Raw genomic sequence first — 19,787 nt, 5'->3', positions numbered from 1 at the left:
ATTGACAATGATGGAGGCATGGTCACCAAGAGGACCATGAGGTACTATGACTAGAGGCAGAAAACAGAAATATCAACAAACAAATGTCCACCAAAGACGTGAGCTTTGGAGGCATGTAGGGGCACCACCCTTTGCATGCATATGAGACTTCACATGTTGGATATGGGCTCCAGGGAACCAAGGCTTCCCCAAATGGCTCCTCAGGCAGGAACATGGACTAAAAGGAAGCAGAGGAGGAAGGGATGTTGTGGTGGGTATGCCTCACAAACTAAGATGTTTTCATGTGTCTCTTTAAGGTCTCCAGGAAAGAAGGGGGCTCAGGGCTCTTTGAGGAGAAATTATTTTTTGGCAGTTGGGTTAAAGGGGGCTGACACTGCAAGAAATTGATCATTGAAAGAAAATGTAGCTCTAGTTTGCATTTACAGGTTGATGAATTGCATAGAATTTGGATTACAACATAGTTTCTTTTGTGGGATTTAGTGTGAAATAAATTGAACATGTATGGATTAACCACTTGAAGAAGGAGAGTAGAAATAAGAGACCCAGAAAGCTATTTCCTTTCAAGAATTGTTGGTGAGACAATTTGATGACTATGTGAAATGATGCCAATTTTGACACTAAGACCTGGGATGATTTGCAAGTTCCTCATACTTGATCTAAAATTATTACAATAATAATAGCTCAAAGTTTATTGCTATGTACTAGGCACTGTTGTAAGCACTTTCCATGAATTATCTCAATCAGATTCTTGTGGTAACTCTAGGAGTAGATAGTATTGTTATTACCATTTAGTGATGGGGGAACTGGCATACAGACAGGTTAAATCCTGTCTAGGACCAGGACCCCCATGGCTGGTAAGTAGCTGAGTCAAGATATAAACTCCAGGCTGTCTAATTCTAGCACCCAGGCTCTTAATCAAGCCATGTGTTCTCTCTTAGAGAACAGAGGCAGGACTGCTGCTTGTGACATAAATCTGCTTAGGCTAGAATGGGGCAGGGGTTCATTCTTTGTCCTTCCCTTCCTTCCTTCCTTCCTTCCTTTCTCCCTCCCTCCTTTCCTCCCTTCCTTCCTTCCCTCCCTCCCTCCCACTTCCTTACTTTCCATTCTCTTTCTCTTATTATTCATTGGCCTAAAAACTCTGGGCAATTCCTACACTGAAGGTATACCTCTCCCCTCCCCAGTTATGAAATAGATTTACTTGCTTGGATACCTACATATTTCAGAATTCTGGATGGGAAGTATAAAGGCTCATTCTTATATAAAATTAGAGTGACGTATTAATGTAGCATGAAATGGGATCTTGTTCAACTCCTGCCTTTTGAACTCTTGATGTATTTTGCTATTTTTCATTTGTGGTGGTACATGTTTTTCACTGTAACTCATTTTGGGGGGCACTTCAGGTTTGGAGACTAATGGGCACTTATAGCAGCCTGCCTGTGTGTGTTCCAAACACAGATGCCTTTGGGCAATTGCTTGTGGAAAGAAGGGTCATTGTACTTAAAGGCTTTAAACTAGCACAGTATGACAGGTTTAATGAAAACTTTAACCTCTTCAAAGTGTCAAAGTTTCTTGTAAGGCATGAACAGAAGTCCTTTTAAAACTGCCTGGTCGTCTTATGTCCAGAGGTACATCCCCTCAGTTTCAGAAGTATGCAAAACCTGTGTCTGCGTTTGGGAGCAGAGTAGGCTCTACAAGAAGAGTGAGGAGAATGGACTAGGGTTTTCTGTGTTTAACAGCATAAGTGGCATAAAAAGGAAGAGCAAAGCTGTGGGCATAGAACATCTGCAAGAATAGCGCAGCCATGTACCGTTAACTTAGAGTCACCAATTGTTACAACTGTCTACTTTTCCTTCCTCCCTCCTCTTTCTTTCTGTCTGTCTCCACACACAACATACACGTACACCATATACAATAATGTGTGTGTATGTTGAACCTTTGAGAGTACTTTGCCCATAAATGCTTTAGCAACTATATCCTAAGGACAAAGACGTTCTCCTGCGTAATCACGATGCGATGATCACACTCAGGAAGTTCAACAGTGATATAATACTGTTTCCAATACACAATTTATATTCAAAGTTTTCCAATTATCAGTATTCTCTTTTATGTTTCTCTTCTGATCCAGGATCCAACCAGAGGTCACACATGGCATTTACTCATCATGCCTCTTTAATTTCCTTCAACTGAGAACAGTTCCCTAGTCTTTTGTTATCTTTCTTGATTATGACTTTTTGAAGAGCCAAGGCTGGTTGTTGGCAGAACATCTTTTGATTTGAATGCATCTGATTGTTTACTTAGGAGTTAATTATGGTTAAATAGTTTTTTTTTTTAAAACATCTTTATTGGAGTATAATTGCTTTACAGTGGTGTGTTAGTTTCTGCTTTATAACAAAGTGAATCAGCTATATGTGTACATATATCCCCATATCTCTTCCCTCTTGCATCTCCCTCCCACCCTCCTTATCCCACCCCTCTAGGTGGACACAAAGCACCGAGCTGATCTCCCTGTGCTTTGTGCCTGCTTCCCACTAGCTACCTGTTTTACATTTGGTATTGTATATATGTCCATGCCACTCTCTCACTTCGTCCCAGCTTCCCCTTCCCCTTCCCCTTCCCCGTGTCCTCAAGTCCATTCTCTACGTCTGCGTTTTTATTCCTGTCCTGCCCCTAGGTTCTTCAGAACCTTTTTTTTTTTTCCTTAGATTCCACATATATGTGTTAACATACGGTATTTGTTTTTCTCTTTCTGATTTACTTCAGTCTGTATGACAGTCTAGGCCCATCCACCTCACGGTTAAATAGTTTTGACTGGAGTATTCCATGGGTGATATTATCTCCTCCATCTCTGACATCTGAAGGTTTATAAGGTTCCTTTGCCCTGTTTTTGGTGATATTAAGTTTAACAACTTGGTTAAGATGGTGTCTGTCAGATTTCTCCATTACAAATGTACCTTTTCCTAGTAGCTCAAGCTTTGAAGTCTGAGATACCTGATTTTGCATTTTGGCTCTGCCACTCACTAGTCATATTGAATTTGTCAAATTAGGCCATAACTCATCTTTCAGTTTTTTATGTCTAAAGTGGGGATAACCATACCTTCTTATATGGCTATCGTAAGAATTAGGCATTATGACACAGATATGTACCCAACAAATGGCAGTTACTGTCATTTTGCTACTAGTACAGTGTGAGTGAGTTTTAGAGTCACGCAGATCTGAGTTCAAATTCTATCTCTAAGGTACTTAGGTTTTTAAAGCTTTGGTTTGCTATTAATGTCAGGGAGATAATAGTAGTATCTATTTCAGAGGTCAGCAAACTTTCTCTAAAGGGCTAGGTAGTAGTTATTTTAGTCTTTGCAGGCCATATGGTCCATGTTGTGACTACTCAATTCTGCTATGGTAGTATAAAAACAGAGATAGATAATATATAATCAAATGGGCACACTGTGTTCCCAATAAGCTATTTATGGACACTGAAATTTGAATTTCATGTAATTTTCATGTGTCATGAAATGTTATTTTTCTTTTGAATTTTCCCCCTCAACTATTTAAAAGCATAAAATACATTCTTAGCTTGCAGGCTGTACAAAAACAGGTGCAGGCAGCAGGCCGGCTTTGGTCCATAGGTCATAATTTGCCAGAGCCTTATTTATTTCATTAAGAATGAAATACGGTGTATCATGTAAAGTGCTTAATGCCTGGCACTGGCATTAAAGAAACTGTAACAATTCTTTGGTAAAACTTTTACTATTTTCAATTGTGCTTAAAGCTTGTAGATTTTTTAAAAATCAAATGTGTAACAAATTGTAAAAAAAAAAAAAAAATGACCACAATTACTTGCATCTCCCCCCAGCAAGAGATTGAGTCTATTTTTCTCATCCTTGAATGTGGGCTGTCTGGTGGCTTCTTTTAACCAATAAAATGTGTCAGAAGAGATGTTGGGCAGTTTCCAAGCCTAGGCAGCCATGGAAGTTTTGTAGCATTCACTTTTGTCAGAAAATTCTGAGATTCTCTGCAGAAGCCTGTGCTACCCTGGTGGATTATGAGACTATGTGGAGAGAGGCCCCAGATGTCCCAGACATCTCAGCTTTACCACCTGAGGTTCAGGCCAGCTGACATTATATGAAGCAGAGATGAGTTATCCTAGGTGAGCCCTGATCAAATTGCCAACCCACAAAATCATGAGCAATTAAATAATTATTATTTTTAAATCACCTGGTTTTGGAGTCGTTTGTTATGCCAGCAAAAGTTAACTATACGAGATGCTACTTGTATCAGAAAGGAAAGTATTGAAGGTTGCAATAAAGTCAGACACTTGAGCTGACTCTTTTCCTATTTAGTCTAGTTCAGACAGAGTATCCTAAAACGCAGAAAAGGACTAAGAGGAAGATATGCAGTGGGAGAAAAAGGCATTTCAGGGCATGAGAAGTGGACAGAGGTACATGCTGGCCAAAGTGAGCATCACTTTGTTACAAGTGCTTGAAAACTGTAGAACTAATAGTGTAAGCAACTAGTAAGAAAAATATGGTCAAGATGAATAGTTCTAAATTTGAGTTAGCATTGGTCATACATCTCAGGCTATGAAAAGCATTGATAACCTAAAGAGCCATATCTGACTTAAATTGTGAGTATGCTATGCATATAGATCTTTTTTTTTCATTGCATTGTAGTTAAAAAAATCAAACTAGGCATACATGGGAACTGTGACTGATATAAGATGAGGATATGGTGAAAGCAGAAGCATCACAGGTGCAGACTGGGACTTAGAGTATACCTTTGGAAGATAAGAACACATTGCAGCTTTCACCAGAGAGAGCACAATTCAAAGAACTGAAGCTTTAGGGAGAGTAATTAAGGAATAAGTTTACTCTCCAGCCTCACTAACTCATGTTTACATGATACGGCTCCAGGCTGGAAGTTGGAGTCCTTGACTTTTATCTTGAAGCTGACTCCAATTCCACATGGTCATCTCACTCTTAACTATGCCTGCTGCCATCTTGTTTATTCCATTGTTGAATCCCAGGGATTCTGTTTCTCTCATTTTAATGATTTATTATTTAGAAACATGCAAATCAATTCACTTATTTTTGCCTTGAGCTCTTTACTTGTGAATTGTCAGTAAAATATTCTTTGTTACCTCTCAAGATCAGATACAGGGCTGGATTGGAGTCTGTTCAGTACTAGTGAGTAGTAAGACATATTGCTGTTTATGTCGTCCATTCATGAAATAAATAATTACTGCTCAGCATCCTTCTGGATGCAAGAGATGGGGCAGTGATCACAGACTTTAGGAACTTTACAGTTTGTTATTTATTTAACAAATATTTATTCAACAACTTAGTACTATGTTTTAGTTCTCTAACTGGAGCTTCAAAATAGGTTCGAGACTTGGCTAAATGGCATAATATGTTAAGTTTCACGAAAATTTTTTTCTTTCTCCGTCAAGACAAGAAGGGATTTTTTTTTAACAACCAAAGCCTAATCTACAATCAGCCATATTGGCAAAACTGCATAGATTTTCCTCAGAATCTTTCTTTTTTTAAATTATTTTTGCCCTCTCTCGTCCTTTCCAAGTGCCTCTGAACAGTTCTCCTCCTGCCATGTCTGAAATGTAAGAGAGATAGCCAGTCTAATTCTATCTATAAAGCCATTTCCCTGCATTCCCCTTAGACTTTATGCAGCAATATAAATCTCAGATAATGTGTCCAGGTTAGCAGAGTTACTTATAAGAGCGTACAGTCAGTGTGGCACATTTATTAATATAATATATAACAGGGCTGTAACTGTACAGTAACTTCTATTTAGTCAAAAAGGTGGGGAAAAAGTGCTGCTGAGGTTTATGGGGCTGACTGTGGGCCTGTGAGGTGAGTTATGTACCCAGATAGCTCTTGTGTATCATAAGCTGGTAGCTAATAAACCATCTTTAAACTCTACAGTGTCTCTCCTTCAGAAGAAATGGATTTATTATTTCCTGTCTTTGGAATGGCATAATAATGACTCCATTGAAACATACACACACATACACATTCCTGATCAGCTTCCTGGCTACTCTCAACAAAAACTTTTCTGCCCACATGTGACACTAGGCAGGTCATTTAGGGAAAAGAAGTCTTTTTAGGTTGGACAGGAGCTGGTGGGATGTCAGCACCAAGGAAGTTGTAGATCATAAATTGTCATTTCCATTCTACAACAGTAAGTGTCCTTGGCTGGGTAAATTAGTGAGGCAGTTAGCACTTATTACCACACAGTGCTATACTGAAATGACCTGTTTGTGTATCTGCCTCCTTCCCTGGACTGTGAACCTTTTTTTTTTTTTTTTAAAATAAATATATTTATTTATTTGTTTTTATTTTTGGCTGTGTTGGGTCTTCGTCACTGCGCATGGGCTTTCTCTAGTTGCGGCGAGCGGGGGCTACTCTTTGCTGTGGTGCGCGGGCCTCCCATTGCCTTGGCCTCACCCGCTGCAGAGCATGGGCTCTAGAGCGCAGGCTCAGCAATTGTGGCGCACGGGCCCAGTTGCCCCACGGTATGTGGGGTCTTCCCAGGCCAGGGATCGAACCCGTGTTCCCTGCACTGGCAGGCAGACTCCCAACCCCTGTGCCACCAGGGAAGCCCTGGACTGTGAATCTTTTGAAGACATGCATTGTTTCTTATTCATCTTTGTGTTTCCAGTGGCTCAAGACATTTATGTACTTAAAACAAAAAATCATTGTAACTATCCTAAGTCTGCTTTTTGTTTTCTTTCTCCCTCCCCACCCCGCCCCCTGTGGTGACAGCTACCATGTCTAATGCACTGCAGAATTCTAATTCCAATGTGGAATATCTTTCCTGTAAGAGGGGAAACATAAGTATGTATTGACTCAAATGAAATGTACATCTATCAGTAAAATCTTTACAAAGAGAAGGGACAGTCCTTTCCTTTGAGGGTACCAAGAAAGGGGAAAGCTGATCTTGGTCTCTGTAACAACAACAAGTAATAGTAATAAAAGCATCCCTAACAAGGTGACTTCTAAATGCCCTTGGTAGATGACATTAGTAGAGGAAACTGATGGACCCTCTGCATTCTAAGTTCTCAGACACACAGACATATTCTCCAATCCTCCCCTTCCTCTTTCTGGTTACAGGTTTTAGAAAACTTGTGTCCTTCACTGTACTCAGTTGCACCAATGAGCATCATGTCATGAAATCCTGATATATGAGACAGCAAAGCATGCAATATGGTAAAATATGATTACTCATATCAAAGAGAGATTCTTTGTACTTTTAAGAGATATTTCCAAGAAATTCCTATATATAATTCCCGTAGCATGTTTATAATATTGCTTAATGCAGATTTACATATAATCATCCCCAACTTATCAAACAACTTTTACTATTTTCCATAATATAATCCTAAAATAACTTACAAACATTTTCTCAAACGATGAAAAAATAAAACCGTGTTCAGAAGCTGCTTCTTCAAGCCCACTGATCTAGTTACAAGACCTGTGGCCTGTAGTTGAAGAATCTGCATCATGTTGGGGCTTAGTATCACTCAGTGAATGCTTCCTTCTTCACACTTGACTTGTACTTGTACATACATATAAAATAATCTATATGCGTGATGTTTTGCATTCTCTAATGTGCTCTAAAAGTGATAAAAATGTGACTGGTGCTTCTGTTAAAAGACACTAAAGCAGAAAGACATCTTGGGAAGTTATTTCTAAAGTACTGGAAGAAAGATAGAGAGCCAGCCAGCATAAGAGAGGGCACCAGCCAGGGAGAGCATCTGTTTTCATCGTCATATTAGGGAGTTATTGCGAATGAATTTTAAGGTTAGACTTTGCTAAAGAAAAAACGATTTAGTAGTTTTACTCAGACTATTTTTGTGCTGAAATTTTCTTTGCACTTGGCACTTCTTTGACTTATGCCTGTTCTTTTTCCTTTTCCTTTTTTAGGTTGGTTCACAAGTACTAAGCTGCTGATAGGTAGGCGTGCTACTTTCTAGGAACATGGAAAAGACACACTGTGAGGTTCTCATGTCCAGGAATTTTAGCAGAATTTTCTACATTTCAAATGTAGAAAGGAGGCTCCCATAAAACAAACTGATTTATTAATCTTTCTTTAAAAAAAATCCCCTTATAGGAGAGGCTAAGGATTTTTTGGTTGAGCATGTTTTGGTTTGCTAGATAAAATCTCAGGTCCTTTCAAGCTTGGACTTTAGGCTTTACTGAGATTTATTAGATTCTAGAGGACAGTTCAGCCCTCAAACAAATATGTGGGTGGTTTCCCCTTATTATGCGGCCAGAGCTCTGACTCTTTAGTGGGTTAGGAGAACCTCTGTTTTCTCTAATCAGAGAAGTCAAGATTCAGTGGTAACAACAGACATGAAAGGGAGAAACACAGACCGGAGTTGGTTGGGGGAGCTTCTTCTGAGACCAGGGAAAGGATGCAAAGAGGCAGGCACTGTGAGAGGCACAGGGGAGGAAATGACACCCTGCATTCTTGCAGTGCCCCGGGGCAATAGTGTGTTCATCTAGGGAGCTCCGTGGTGTGACTAGGGAGTATGACATCATGGCTCTCAGCTTCCTTGCTTTGATGGTGACTTCTGTGTCCAAGTTTGAAATAAGAGCACAGGAATCACCCACTTTCAAGGAACTGTGCAGGCATGAGCAAGTAAGCATGCTGGCAGTGGCCACTGTGAGTTAAAGAACACAGGGTCTTTTTCATAGAATCTGTACAGTAAAGGACCTCAGATTCTTATATGTCATTAGAGAGGTAAAAGGCTCCCCCAGCCCTCCTTTCCCCCGCCAATGGAAATTGAATTTTCCTCCAGTGAAGCAGATTTAACTAATTTAAGAGAAATAAATGGACCATTTCTCACCCTAGTATTACAAAGTAAAATCCATGCTTACAAAAATATATTTGTAAAGTGTTCAATATGATGCCTAAAAGATGAGTAATCAACAGATTATTTCTATTATTCTTAATTAATAAATCAGCTGTAGTGCGTTCAAGTCCTTTTGTAAAAGTAAGATAAAAATACTACTTTATAAAGTTGTTCTAAGAATTCAAAGAAGATTAGAAATGCGTGTAACGGTGATTACTATATATAATGCAGACATAAAAGGTAGTCAATAGGGCTTCCCTGGTGGCGCAGTGGTTGAGAATCTGCCTGCCAATGCAGGGGACACGGGTTCGATCCCTGGTCTGGGAAGATCCCACATGCCACGGAGCAACTAGGCCCGTGAGGCACAATTAGTGAGCCTGCGCGTCTGGAGCCTGTGCTCCGCAACAAGAGAGGCCGCGATAATGAGAGGCCCGCGCAACGCGATGAAGAGCGGCCCCCACTCGCCGCAACTAGTGAAAGCCCTCGCACAGAAACGAAGACCCAACACAGCCAAAAATAATAAATAAATAAATAAATAAATAATTAAAAAAAAAAAGAAACACAAAAGGTAGTCAATAAACTGAAGCTACTCTTAATATTTATGTATATTTCTTTTACTATATTTTTTATTTAGGAGCTGATATATATATAAAGTTCTGGAAGAAAATCATACAACAAACTGTGTCCTGTAGCTAGTTTGCTTACTAAATTAATTATCAGTATGAAATCCAATGAACAAAGTGATGTGATTTTTCTTTTTCAGTTGGATGATTCAGATGTATTCTTTTCACAAGCTCTCTTCACTTTCTCTTAGGGTTTCTTGTTTTATTTCTGGGGAAATATGATCTTGGCTCTTTGCTTTTTCTTAATGTCCCTCATGGATATGTCATGAGTATTATAATAATGCCTCACAAAAACACTAAGTCCTTTTTCTCAGTCTGAAGCCATGGGCTTCTGTTTCTGTAGACTGAGTTGATCAAACTCAGATTTGGGTCCTGCCAAGATGAGAGGTTCAGAGTGGAAGCTTCTGAGCTTCAGCAATACTATGATCTTGTTTCTTTCCACAAAGAATGATTGGCCTTGAACCATCTGAAGGAGGTGTTTGGATGTGGTATTAACTCCTTTTAGAAAGCATCCATAATCTGGGATGCTACACTCCTGGACTGTTGAGACTGCTGATTCCTTATTCCTGTAACGTGGCTGTGTACACCAGAGGCTGGAGCTGTTTGGAGTGTATGGGAGAAACTACATAATTGTATACTAATTGTGCAGTAAAGCACTTTTTATGATATAAATTTGAGTCAAGAAATATATTAAAGGTCAGTAGGGGAAATTCTGCAGCCTGCTCAAGTAAGTCATCCGAATTGATAATAATCTTTAAACATTTTAAAGTCAACTAGTAATTTATGAATACTTTCTGGTAAAGAGATTCAAGCAGTGTAGATAAAATGAAAGTTATTTTTGAACATCATTAGAAATTTCAGTTTCCTCCCCTAAGGCAACTACTGTTACCATTTTGTTAATTACCTTGGGATTTTCGTGTGTGTGTGTGTGTGTGTGTGTGTGTAATATATCATTTTATTTTGTGAAATTTCCTCCTACAAATAGGTCATACTTTATTACTTTATTTTACATATTTAATTTCATTGAACACATTTAATATTTCTGTACTCCACAGTATAGATTTCCATTGTTTAATTATACCTCTCTTGGTGGGCATTTAAACTCTCTAATAGTTTGCTATTATGGACATCTAGAGGCAGCTCTGTGCAGCTGTTAGGAGCAGAGACTATGCAGCCAGCTCCTGAATTAGTTTGGGCAAGTTACTTACCACTGTGCCTCAGTTTCTTGATATGAAAACAAGCCATTGTTTTGTGTTAAATAAGTTAATATATGTAAGGTGCTTGGAATCATACTAGCCACACAAGTTTTAGAATAGTAATTGCTATTTGTAATTTTATAATGTCTGTCTTAATACGTGCTTCCTTTCTTTTTCTTTCTCTTTCTCTTTCCTCCCACTTTCCTTCCTCCCCTCCCCCTTCTCTTGCTCATTTTCTCTCTTCTTTTGGCTAGATACGAAGAAGTGGAATAACTGTGTCCAAGTGTATGTTTATTTAATTTTTAAAATAGATACTCTAAAACATACTCCAAAAAATGGCATACCAATTAATATTACCACCAGAAGAGTATTATAGTAAATGCTTCCTCTTTCCTTCTCTAACACTTGTTATTATCAACTTTTAAAATTTTTGCCAATCTGTTTTGGCTAAAAATGCTTTCTTAGTATACATTCGATCCTTGAACAACACGAGGGTTAGGAGGCCAACCGTCCACACAGTGGAAAATCCGTATAACTTATAGTTGGCCTTCTTCCCTATCTGTGGCTCCTTCACATCCACAATTCTACATCCACACACTTGGAAAAAAATCTGAGTATAAGTGGACCTGCGGAGTTCAAACCCCTGTTGTTCAAGGGTCAGCTGTAGTCTTAATTTACATGTCCCTAAGTACTGTGGGTTTTTGTGTGTGTGTGTTTTCAATTAAACTTTAATTTTGAGATGCATTGTAGAGTTCCATGAACTTGTAAGAAATAATAGAGATCCATGTATCCTTTATCCATTTTCCCCCAATGGTAACATCTTATAAAATTACAGTACAATTTCACAATCAGGATGCTTGCATTAATTCAGTCAGGATACAAAATATTCTATCAATCTAAGGCTCCTTCATGTTACACTTGTATAGCCACTTCCAATTCTACCCTACAGACTTAACTCCTGGCAAACAGTAATCTGTTCTCCATTTCTAAGATTTTGTCATTTTAAAAAAGAAAATTTATTTATTTATTTATTTATTTATTTTGGCCATGCCAGGTCTGAGTTGCGGCATGCGGGATCTTTAGTGGCGGCATGCAAACTCTTAGTTGTGGCAGGCGGACTCCTTAGTTGCGGCATGAGGACTTCTTAGTTGCGGCATGCGTGCGGGATCTAGTTCCCTGACCAGGGATTGAACCGGGGCCCCCTGCATTGGGAGCGTGGAGTCTTTCCCACTGGACCACCAGGGAAGTCCAAATCTTGTCATTTTTAAGAATGTTACATAGATGGAGTCATACAGTATGTAACCTTTTGGGATTGGTGTTTGGCATGGCCTAATTCTCTGGAGAACAGTGTGTATTTTTAGTACTATTTTCATTTTTTCTTCAAGTTACTTGTTTATAACATTTGTGTATTTTTTCTCCTGAATTGTTTATATTTTACTTATTGATTTTTGAAGCTATTATATATTCTGTATGTTAATCTTTGTTTTGTTACAAATACTATAAATGTTTGCTCATTTGTCACTTGTCATTTAATTCTGTTTATAGTCTTTTGTGCTTAGAAATTTTACATGTTGAGAAAGTCAAGTTTGTTAATGCATCCTTCTCTGAAATTTCCATTTATTTTAGAGTTTTATTTTATTTTTTTATACAGCAGGGTCTTATTAGTTATTGATTTTATACATATTAGTGTATACATGTCAATCAAAATCTCCCAGTTCATCCCACCACCACCTCCCCACCAGTTTTCCCTCTTGGTGTCCATACGTTTATTTTCTACTTCTGTGTCTCAGTTTCTGCCCTGCAAACCGGTTCATCTGTACCATTTTTCTAGGTTCCACATACATGCGTTAATACATTTGTTTATCTCTTTCTGACTTACTTCACTCTGTATGACAGTCTCTAGATCCATCCACGTCTCAACAAATGACCCAATTTCGTGCCTTTTTATGGCTGAGTAATATTCCATTGTATATATGTACCACATCTTCTTTATCCATTCGTCTGTCGATGGGCATTTAGGTTGCTTCCATGACCTGGCTATTGTAAATAATGCTGCAATGAACATTGGGGTGCATGTGTCTTTTTGAATTACGGTTTTCTCTGGGTATATGCCCAGTAGTGGGATTGCTGGGTCGTATGGTAATTCTATTTTTACTTTTTTAAGGAACCTCCATACTGTTCTCCATAGTGGCTGTATCAATTTACATTCCCAAGAAAAGTGCAAGAGGGTTCCCTTTTCTCCACACCCTCTCAAGCATTTGTTGTTTGTAGATTTTCTGTTGATGCCCATTCTAACTGGTGTGAGGTGACACCTCATTGTAGATTTGATTTGCACTTCTCTAAAAGTTAGTGATGTTGAGCAGCTTTTCATGTACTTCTTGGCTATCTGTATGCCTTCCTTGGAGAAATGTCTCTTTAGGTCTTCTGCCCATTTTTGGATTGGATTGTTTGTTTTTTTAACATTGAGCTGCATGAGCTGTTTATGTATTTTGGAGATTAATACTTTGTCCATTGATTTGTTTGCAAATATTTTCTCCCATTCTGAGGGTTGTCTTTTCGTCTTGCTTGTAGTTTCCTTTGCTTTGCAAAAGCTTTTAAGTTTCATTAGGTCCCATTTGTTTATTTTTGTTTTTATTTCCTTTACTCTAGGAGGTGGATCAAAAAAGATCTTGCTGTGATTTATGTCAAAGAGTGTTCTTCCTATGTTTTCCTCTAAGAGTTTCATAGTGTCCAGTCTTATATTTAGGTCTCTAATCCATTTTGAGTTTATTTTTGTGTATGGTGTTAGGGAGTGTTCTAATTTCATTCTTTTACATGTAGCTGTCTGGTTTTTCCAGCACCACTTATTGAAGAGACTGTCTCTTCTTCATTGTATATCCTTGCCTCCTTTGTCATAGATTAGTTGACCATAGGTTTGTGGGTTTATCTTTGGGCTTTCTATCCTGTTCCATTGATCTATATTTCTGTTTTTGTGCCAGTACCATACTGTCTTGATTACGGTAGCTTTGTAGTATAGTCTGAAGTCAGGGAGTCTGCTTCCTCCAGCTCCGTTTTTTCCCTTCAAGTCTGCTTTAACTATTTGGGGTCTTTGTGTCACCATACAAATTTTAAGATTTTTTGTTCTAGTTCTGTAAAAAATGCCATTGGTAATTTGATAGGGATTGCATTGAATCTGTAGATTGCTTAGGTAGTATAGTTATTTTCACAATGTTGATTCTTCCAATACAAGAACATGGTATATCTCTCAATCTGTTGGTATCATCTTTAATTTTTTCCATCAGTGTCTTATAGTTTTCTGCATACAGGTCTTTTGTCTCCCTAGGTAGGTTTATTCCTAGGTATTTTATTCTTTTTGTTGCAATGGTAAATGGGAGTGTTTCCTTAATTTCACTTTTAGACTTTTCTTCATTAGTGTATAGGAATGCAAGACATTTCTATGCATTAATTTTGTATCCTGCTACTTTACCAAATTCATTGATTAGCTCTAGTAGTTTTCTGTTGGCATCTTTAGGATTCTCTATGTACAGTATCATGTCGTCTGCAAACAGTGACAGTTTTACTTCTTCTTTTCCAGTTTGTATTCCTTTTATTTCTTTTTCTTCTCTGATTGCCGTGGCTAGGACTTGCAAAACTATGTTGAATAATAGTGGTGAGAGTGGACATCCTTGTCTTGTTCCTGATCTCGAGGAAATGCTTTCAGTTTTTCACCATTGAGAATGATGTTTGCTGTGGGTTTGTCGTACATGGCCTTTATTATGTTGAGGTAGGTTCCCTCTATGCCCACTTTCTGTAGAGTTTTTAATCATAAATCGGTGTTGAATTTTGTCAAAAGCGTTTTCTGCATCTATTGAGATAATGATCATATGGTTTTTATTCTTCAATTTGTTAATATGGTGTATCACATTGATTGATTTGCATATATTGAAGAATCCTTGCATCCCTGGGGTAAATCCCACTTGTTCATGGTGTATGATCCTTTTAATATGTTGTTGGATTCTGTTTGCTAGTATTTTGTTGAGGATTTTTGCATCTATATTCATCAGTGATATTTGTCTGTAATTTTCTTTTCTTGTAGTATCTTTGTCTGGTTTTGGTATCAGGGTGATGGTGGCCTCATAGATGAGTTTGGAAGTGTTCCTTCCTCTGCAATTTTTTGGAAGAGTTTGAGAAGGATGGGTGTTAGCTCTTCTCTAAATGTTTGATAGAATTCACCTGTGAAGCCATCTGGTCCTGGACTTTTGTTTGTTGGAAGATTTTTAGTCACAGTTTCAATTTCATTCTTCTGATTGGTCTGTTCATATTTTCTTTTTCTTCCTGGTTCAGTCTTGCAAGGTTATACCTAAGAATTTGTCCATTTCTTCCAGGTTGTCTATATTTTATTGGCATAGAGTTGCTTGTAGTAGTCTCTTAGGATGCTTTGTATTTCTGCGGTGTCTGTTGTATCTTCTCCTTTTTCATTTCTAATTTTATTGATTTGAGTCATGTCCCTCCTTTTCTTGATAAGTCTGGCTAATGGTTTATCAATTTAGTTTATCTTCTCAAAGAACCAGCTTTTAGTTTTATTGATCTTTGCTATTGTTTTCTTTGTTTCTATTTCATTTATTTCTGTTGTGATCTTTATGATTTCTTTCCTTCTACTAACTCTGGGTTTTGTTTGTTCTTCTTTCTCTAGTTTCTTTAGGTGTAAGGTTAGATTGTTTGAGATTTTTCTTGTTTCTTGAGGTAGGCTTGTATAGCTATAAACTTCCCTCTTAGAACTGCTTTTGCCACATTCCATAGGTTTTGGATCATCGTGTTTTCATTGTCATTTGTCTCTAGGTATTTTTTGATTTACTCTTTGATTTATTAAGTGATCTCTTGATTATTTAGTAATGTATTGTTTAGCCTCTATGTGTTTGTGTTTTTTACATTTTTTTCCGTGTAATTGATTTCTAATCTCATAGCGTTGTGGTCAGAAAAGATGCTTGATATGATTTCAATTTTCTTAAATTTACTGAGGCTTGGTTTGTGACCCAAAATGTGATCTGTCCTGGAGAATGTTCCGTGCGCACTTGAGAACAAAGTGTAATCTGCTGTTTTTGTATGTAATGTCCTACAAATATCAATTAAATCTGTCTGGTCTATTGTATCATTTAAAGCTTGCGTTTTCTTGATAGTTTTCTGTTTGAATGATCTGTCCATTGGTGTAATTGAGGTGTTAAAGTCCCCCACTATTATTGTGTTACTGTCTATTTCCTCTTTTTTAGCTGTTAGCAGTTGCCTTATGTATTGAGGTGCTCCTCTGTTGGGTGCATATATATTTATAATAGTTATATCTTCTCCTTGGATTGATCCCTTGATCATTATGTAGTGTCCTTCCTTGTCTCTTGTAACATTCTTTATTTTAATGTCAATTTTATCTGATATGAGTATTGGTATTCCAGCTTTCTTTTGATTTCCATTTGCATGGCATATCTTTTTCTGTCCTCTCACTTTCAGTCTGTATGTGTCCCTAGGTCTGAAGTGGGTCTCTTGTAAACAGCATATATATGGGTCTTGTTTTTGTATCCATTCAGCAAGCCTGTGTCTTTTTGTTTGAGCATTTAGTCCATTCACTTTTAAGGTAATTATCGATATATATTTTCCTATTACCTTTTTCTTAATTGTTATGGGTTTGTTTTTGTGTTTCTTTTGTGTTTCCCACTTAGAGAAGTCCCTTTAGCATTTGTTGTAGAGCTGGTTTGGTGGTGCTGAATTCTCTTAGCTTTTGCTTGTCTGTAAAGCTTTTGATTTTTCCGTCGAATCTGAATGAGATCCTTGCCAGGTAGAGTAATCTTGGTTGTAGTTTCTTCCCTTTCATCACTTTAAATATGTCATGCCACTCCCTTCTGGCTTGTAGAGTTTTGGCTGAGAAATCAGCTGTTAACATTATGGGAGTTCCCTTGTATGCTATTTCTCGTTTTTCCCTTGCTGCTTTCAATAATTTTTCTTTGTTTTTAATTTTTGCCAATTTGATTACTATTTGTGTCGGCGTGTTACTCCTTGGGTTTATCCTGCCTGGGACTCTCTGTGCTTCCTGGACTTGGGTGGCTCTTTCCTTTCCCATGTTAGGAAAGTTTTCGACTATAATCTCTTCATATATTTTCTCGAGTCCTTTCTCTCTCTCTTCTCCTTCTGGGACCCCTATGATGCAACTGTTGTTGTGTTTAATGTTGTCCCAGTGGTCTCTTTGGCTGTCTTCATTTCTTTTCATTCTTTTTTCTTTTTTCTCTTCACAGTAGTGAATTCCACCATTCTGTCTTCCAGGTCATTTATCCTCAGTTCTTCTGCCTCAGTTATTCTGCTATTTATTCCTTCTAGTATATTTTTCATTTCAGTTATTGTATCGTTCATCTCTGTTTGTTTGTTCTTTAATTCTTCTAGGTCTTTGTTAAACATTTCTTGCATCTTCTCAATCTTTGCCTACATTCCTTTTCCAAGGTCCTGGATCATCTTCACTATCATTATTCTGAATTCTTTCTGGAAGGTTGCCTATGTCCACTTCGTTTAGTTGTTTTTCTGGGTTTTTATCCTGTTCCTTCATCTGGTACATAGCCCTCTGCCTTTTCATCTTGTCTATCTTTCTGTGAATGTGGTTTTCATACCACAGGCTGCAGGATTGTAGTTCTTCTTGCTTCTGCTGTCTCCCCTCTGATGGGTGAGGCTATCTGTCAGGAGACTTATGCAAGTTTCCTGATGGGAGGGACTGGTGGTGGGTAGAGCTAGCTGTTGCTCTGGTGAGCAGAGCTCAGTAAAACTTTAATCCGATTGTCTGCTGATGGGTGGGGCTGGGTTCCTTCCCTGTTGGTTGTTTGGCCTGAGGCAACCCAACACTGGAGCCTACCTGGGCTCTTTGGTGGGGCTAATGGTGGACCTGGGAGGGCTCATGCCAAGGAGTATTTCCCAGAACTTCTGCTGCCAGTGTCCTTGTCCCCACGGTGAGCTACAGCCACCCCCGCCTCTGCATGAGACCCTCCAACACTAGCAGGTAGGTCTAGTTCAGTCTCCTGTGGGGTCACTGCTCCTTCCCCTGGGTCCCGATGCGAACACTACTTTGTGTGTGCCCTCCAAGAGTGGAGTGTCTGTTTCCCCCAGTCCTGTCGAAGTCCTGCAATCAAATCCCTCTAGCCTTGAAATTCTGATTCTCTAGATATTCCTCCTCCTGTTGCTGGACCTCCAGCTTGGAAAGCCTGACGTGGGGCTCCGAACCTTCACTCCACTAGGTGGACTTCTGTGGTATAAATGTTCTCCAGTCTGTGAGTCACCCACCCAGCAGTTATGGGATTTGCTTTTATTGTGATTGCACCCCTTCTACCATCTCATTGTGACTTCTCCTTTGTCTTTGGATGTGGGGTATCTTTTTTGGTGACTTCCAGTGTCTTCCTGTTGATGATTGTTCAGCAGTTGTGATTCCATTGCTCTCGCAAGAGGGAATAAGAGCGCGTCCTTCTACTCTGCCATCTTGAAACAATCTCTGAAATTTCCATTTTTATCTCCTAAAACACGTCTTTCCTACCCCCACGTTTCGTGTGTGCATGTGTGTGTGTGTGTGTGTGTATATATATATATACACACATATATAAATATAGCTAACTAAACAAATACATGTATATGTATCTTCTGTGTTTTATTATGCTTTTATACTTCATTTCAGGGATCACAAAACAGATTATGGTGTATTTGTTATGACCACCAATACTTTAAAAGGCAGTGTAAGAATGGACTGGGCAGTTATGCTCAAATATTATATAATCATTTTAGCATCTACTTTTTTTATACTAGGCTTATATCACAGGTTTGTATTAAAGGCATACCCCTTGCAAGCATTTGAGTTTGAATCTCTGTGTTTTTTTTTTTTAATGGTTAGTTGTTAATGTATCTTTAATCTATTTGTTTTCCAAAAATATAACCCATTTTCCCAACACAATTTATACTATTTAGTATACTTATCTTTTAACGTTAAGAAATTCAAGCTTAAGTATCTGTCATTATATTTGAACTATTTCCTTCTGCGTTGGTGTCAGGACATATTGAAATATTTGTAATAGTTTAAATTTCTCCTTACAACCCTTTCATAGTTATAGTAATATGGAGAGATAGCAGTTAGTCACAGTGGTGATATCTAGAGGAGAATACACTGAAGCTATAGAATGTCAGATTTGGGTATATTAGAGACAATTTTGTGGAAAGTTCAACCCTTGCAATTTGGGATTTTACTGAGAAAATTAAACCTAGTCAGAAATAAGGTTAGATCTCAACTCCTCTGATGTCTAATCTACTGTATTTATTCCCAAGTTACCTGGACATTAACACCTGAGCAAGGACCTCAGGGAATAGGGCCAACTCCCTGCTAGAGTGACTCTTAGGAGACGGGCAAAAGTGATGATTAATGGCCAGGGAAGTGGAAATACTTGAATTTCCCTGGAAAAGGGTTGAGGAAGAGACTGGTAAGAAAAGAGATTGAGAGATGTCATCATACTCAAATTAGTACATAATGTTGTGCTAGGAGACCCAGCAGAGGATTATGATCTGAGGTAGGGCCTGGGGACCTACCTTTCACCAAGACATCAGGAATATGCTGGTGTGAAGTGCATCAGACTCACTAACTCACTAAGAATTTCAGTGGTGGGTGGCTCTCCTCTGCAGGCCAAGGCTGACATGGGGGGGTGGGTGTCACAAACTGGGCTCATTATATTCAACAGGACAATGGGCCCAAGTAATGGAGGTAGGGTGATGTTTAACTGCCTGAAGTCAGGAGATCACAATTATGATAACTGCTGGAAAGGTGGAAGGGCAGCAAAGGGGGTTTGACTCATAGAGAGTTATAGATACGGTTAATGGAGCATGGTTCCCTAGGTGCAGACGAGTCCGGCCAACCACAGTGCCTCTTAATATCTGTAGCCCCAAAAGCAGAAAGCTGAGGGTGTTTGCCCCCATAAAAAGTCAACAATCCCTTGCTCAGTCTCAGACTAAAGCCAATTTTTTATCTGGAACCATTGGCCCATGAGGTAGCCAGGTCCTTCTGAGGAAGGACCTGAAGCACTGTGGCAAGTATATACTATTGTGATTCCTATATTCCTTCCC

This window comes from Eubalaena glacialis, chromosome 10, assembly GCF_028564815.1.
Source record: "Eubalaena glacialis isolate mEubGla1 chromosome 10, mEubGla1.1.hap2.+ XY, whole genome shotgun sequence".
Taxonomy (NCBI): domain Eukaryota; kingdom Metazoa; phylum Chordata; class Mammalia; order Artiodactyla; family Balaenidae; genus Eubalaena; species Eubalaena glacialis.
Note: the sequence above shows the minus strand (reverse complement) of the source record.